Source organism: Larus michahellis, chromosome 2, assembly GCF_964199755.1.
Source record: "Larus michahellis chromosome 2, bLarMic1.1, whole genome shotgun sequence".
In the NCBI taxonomy this organism is placed as follows: Eukaryota; Metazoa; Chordata; class Aves; order Charadriiformes; family Laridae; genus Larus; species Larus michahellis.
In genome coordinates, this window is record NC_133897.1 from 134,602,902 (window position 1) to 134,607,581 (window position 4,680).

At 45.5% G+C, this 4,680-nt stretch overlaps 1 long non-coding RNA gene across 1 annotated transcript; it reads right to left on the reverse strand.

Annotated features, from left to right (window-relative positions):
* Window positions 1–278: 278 nt before the first annotated feature.
* Window positions 279–2,385, reverse strand: LOC141739619 (uncharacterized). The gene is made up of 3 exons (XR_012585756.1): window positions 2,269–2,385; window positions 1,497–1,576; window positions 279–895 (listed from the first exon to the last, which is right to left on the reverse strand). It is a non-coding gene; the product is annotated as an uncharacterized LOC141739619 (long non-coding RNA).
* Window positions 2,386–4,680: the final 2,295 nt, after the last annotated feature.

The window sequence follows — 4,680 nt, forward strand, 5'->3', positions numbered from 1 at the left end:
TAACTGAAACAAGAGCAACGCTCTGGAGTAAGAAATTCTGTGCTCTGGGACTTATGTGGGAGTAGCCAGTCCATTCTGAGCACCTGTTGTACTCTCATCTTCATCAACTGTCACGTCTAAACAAGCCCTTAGAAGGTAATTACAAACTTTCATTGGGACGCATCCGCTTAAGCTACGGATAAGCAAAACTAAATTAAACTTCTATCTTCTTAATAGGCTACGGATAAGCAAAGCTAGCTTAAACTTCTATTTTCTTAACAGGCAAGAACATTTTGAGCCACTGTTTAGAACAAACTTTACTCGATACAAGTTAGGTCTTTACATACCTCAGCAGTCAATGGGCAGGTGGAAGCGTGCCAGGGTGATTAGGATTTTAGGTTTTCTTGCCATGCTGAAAGCCAGGAATACTCACCTTTCCACCTGTTTTAGAAAGGAGCTCCTGGCTAGTTAAACCTCTGGTATGTAAGGTGAGGAGTTTCACGTCAGCAGCAGGATGGGAGGAGAGGGTGGCATTAAGGTCTCCCAAATACCCCCAAATCAAGCCAGCGTCAGTGCTCTTCGTTTCATGGGTGCCTGCACAGTGGTTTCATCACCGGTTCTTGTCCTGTTGCTCCTACTAGTTCATCCTCGCCTCCGGTAGCAACAGTGGGAGCCCAAATGCGGATACGGCTCCAAGGGACCAGTGTTTCCTTGAGGCCTCCGCTTTCCCAGGGCTTGCCTGTGAACTGCAGCGCTTGAACCGCTGAGGATTGCCAGCTTCTTGTCTAGCAAGTGCTCGCAGTGGTGGGAAATAAGCGTGAGGCAGATGAGACCAAGGCTTCCAGTGGAGGGATCATAAAGTAGAGCAGTCCAGCAAAAACACTGATACATGGATTTTCTCATCTCTCTCTTGTATCTGCAATCCAAACAACCTGATAAGAAATGCCAGCTTTTCTCTGCTTGAAATGACTCAAAATAAAAATCATTTAAACAATTGCTCCCTATATTTTATTTCTCAACTTACAGAAGTGAGCACTTCTCTGGTTGTTTAACCAACAATTTTGACATTTGAAAATAACGCGTGGCTCACATAATACATCATCTGTTAGCACGTGCGAAATAAGGGACTTTGTTAGTCCCAGGGCTTAACTGGGAATTTCCGAGGAATACTAGAGTGGTTCTGAAAATGCAGATTGTTCAAGTAATTGTTCGCTCTGGCCTAGCATTCTTTCACATCTTTACTTTGTGTAGCAAGCTAGAACAAGTGGAGCAATTGGAAGATGTGTCATTGTCCTTACTAGACGGGGGAAGAAATTAAGCTCTCTGCAGTAATGCCAGGTCTATGAAGAGGTTATAAGTTTTGGAAGTGAGTTTTTAAAAATAATTTGAACTATGTTGTAATGTGGAATCCTTATTTATAGGCAGAGCGCTTCTGAGCCACAGCTGTTGGTGAGACGGTGTTTTCTCAAGGAAATAACTCATTTCTCCTTTACTGGAAGAGAACAGTAGTAACTTACACCAAGCCACTGTCCAGCTTAGGTTGGGGCTGAGACTGGGACAGGGACTGGAAGAGAAGTTGTGCCCAAGTTCTCCATTCCTGGAAAAGACACAAGATTTTAGCTGAAATTAGCAAGTGCAATAGACTTGGAGGTGTGTTCCTAGAGTCTCCAACAACTAGCTTTTAATTTTCCCTGGCTTTTTGGTATATAAATATTTGCAGTCCCCTGTGAAGGTTCTTCTCTGAAGACCTAGAGTATCTAATAAGAATGGTCAGGTCAGCCAAGGCAGCCCCTTTTTATTGAAGGGGCAAAATTGCACATGAAATTCCATGACCCTTGAGTTTGTGGGACACAAGTTTCTTCTTTTTTCTCAAAAAAATGCATATTTTCATTTTTGCCTTCCTCCTGATGCTTGAACGATCAGATGTGGAGATGCCGTCAGTGTTCCTGGGATTCACCTTGGGAAGCCGAGCCTTTGTTACTAAATATTTGGAATCGGACCTAAAATTATTCTCTCACTGGGGACTCATAACACAATCTGCTGCCTTGAAAATTCTTACACGAAACAGCTTGTGGGACCGGGATGGCTGGGAAGTGGAGAAACTAATACAGCACTCTGGGCCAGAGGGAGCAAGGCAGAGCAAAAGCTAAAGCCCCACTGGGAAATTCATTAACCGCAGCTCCTACAGCTGCTGTAACTTCCTGTTCTGTCACTGTCTGGAGTTTTTCCTCAAGTCCCACTCCCTGAAGACAATTCCAGTGTCATGGTCAGGACTCTGAGGTTTCTCACCTGCCGAGGTGCTGCATCCTTGCCTCCTCTCCCTGATGGGGGTGACGGGTCTGACCCTGGAGGGGCAGGAATCGAACCACACGGGCAATGCGAGAGCTCTCCGTCTGTTGTGTCATTCTGACGGGGGGAAAAGGGAAGTTATTTACCACCATCTTCGTGCTTTTGCTTCTCTCCCAGCCTATACTGGCAAGTTTCAAGTGCCCACAACAAAACAGGAGAGAGAGTTACCACTTGCAGGCTGGCCCACACATGGCCGTGATTTTTCTAGCCCAACCTTCTGGTGTTGCTCTAGGGTTGGAGAAGTTGCTCTGTGAGCCGTTGTGCTGCATTGTCCACCTACAGGCCTAGGAAAGCATCTTGAGACCCAGAAAAATAAAGCACAAGGCCATAGGCAGAGAGCACATATCCTAACAGCCATTTCACCTGGCAGAAAAAGAGAGTGGGAGAACATACGCGCATGAACAGGAGTTTACGTAGATGGTCAGGAATCTCTGACCCCTCAGGCAGAGCGGTGTCTGCAGGTAACTCCAGTGCCCCCATGAGCAGTTGTTTTCTGTCAAGCAACTTTGACTTCTCTCCGGGGAGGAGCCAGTTGGACACACGGCTTTCTCAAACAGAAAGCCACCACACCTGGGAGAACCTCACCCTTTATAAAGGACAAAGCAATGCTGAAACATGGAGATGAGCCCTTCCCAGCCTCACCAGTGCCCTGGTCTCTGACCGGCATGTCATGCCCACTGGTGCTGTCAGCCACATGCAGCGGTACCCTCGAGGAATGACTCCAGATCAAGCTAAGCCATTCCGCATGGCAACCATGGTTGAACTGCTTACTTTCCAAGGATCAAGGCTGTTAGGCCAGATCTGTCACTTGAAGCCCTCCGGACAGGATCCTGTCAAAATTAGCGGGAGTCATTGGGAGGTGGAGGCTTTCTCTGCTGAAACAGCCACTGCTTGTGTGCCAGCAGCAGAACAAACGCAAAGGATTTCTCTTTTACTCTATAAATAGCCATTTTTTCATTAGATGGCCTGGCAGCAGTCTGGACTAGACAAATTGTTGACTTTCCGCCTGGCGAAAGGGTTCTACTGCCGTTCTGTCATACAGCTTTGTGCCAGTCCTGTGCCAGAGCTGAAGTCCCTGGCTCACAGTAACCCAGCCGTGCGTTCAGACTGCAGCTCTCCAGCCAAGAAGAAGAGCTGGAGAAGGAGAACTGGGATGCAAAGGGGAAGACAGCATAAAGGCTTGCAGGGGATACTCCTCAAACAGCACTCTGTAGCGGTACTGTGTCATTAAATCACTGCCCACTGTGCCTCTGAGTGCTCCACTGGATTGTTCAGGCTCCGAATTCCCGGAAAAAATTGTTATTTGGATCTCACACATTACTAAAAAGAAATGGTTTGTATGTCATCCACTAGTCATCTCGCTTCTTTGCAAATCCTCACTGCATGAGTACTTCTGCCTTCTTCCCTAGACAGCCACGCTGCATTAGATCAAACCACAGATTTACATGCTGGTCTAAGTCTTTGAGTTTGCAGTTTACCTCACTTGGACACTTCATTTAAATCTGCTTCACATGTCAGATCTGTAGACATCTAAGCAGTGTGTGTGCTTGGAAAGAGCAATGGTTATTTGCAAGCGCACACACAGGCAGACTGGCATTTGAAAACAAAGCTCAAGCACAGGGAAACAGAATTTTATAGCTGTCTACCATGCATGAAAAGCAGATCCAGCACACGAAAAAAGGCCCCTAGTTCTTAAATCTGTATTTTGAACTGACTTTCAACCAGGTGTTTCCACTTTAATTTGATCCCAGGCATTCCTAGAGGTGATGTAAGATCCAGATCCACAAGGTAATAATGAAGTCAAGAGTTGAAAAATTATCAAGGCCTAATCTGGCAATTTAGTCCCTTGTAAATCATTGCGGTTAGCTATTGCAGGGCCATTCTTACCAACCAAGTTCTCTTGAGACTTCGCATTAACTTCGCCACCTGTTTGACTGTCAAAGAGATAAATTTCCTTGAAGGGAATCTTCCACTCCCAACTTTATTTATGACTGGGGGAAAGAGGATGGATTGACTGGGAAATTTCAGCGGCAAGGGTCTGCATATGCTGAATCAGGGAGTGATGCAATTCATTTAATCTGTTTGATATTACACATAAGGTCCCAAAATGAAACCTATAGGATTAAGAAATTCTTCTGGCCTGTTTGCTGGATGGAAAGCTCTAACGAAATGTAGTCAATTGCTGCTTTTTCTTCTTCTTCTTAGTTTGTTTTTTTTTTTTTTACAATCGGACCCAAAAGTCAAAGATCACATCAGAGCTATTCTGTAACCTAATACTGCACGTCTTTCAGAGCACCTGTGCACTCAGCGTCCCAATGGCGAATACCCAAAAAGTGTATCAATGAGTTTAAA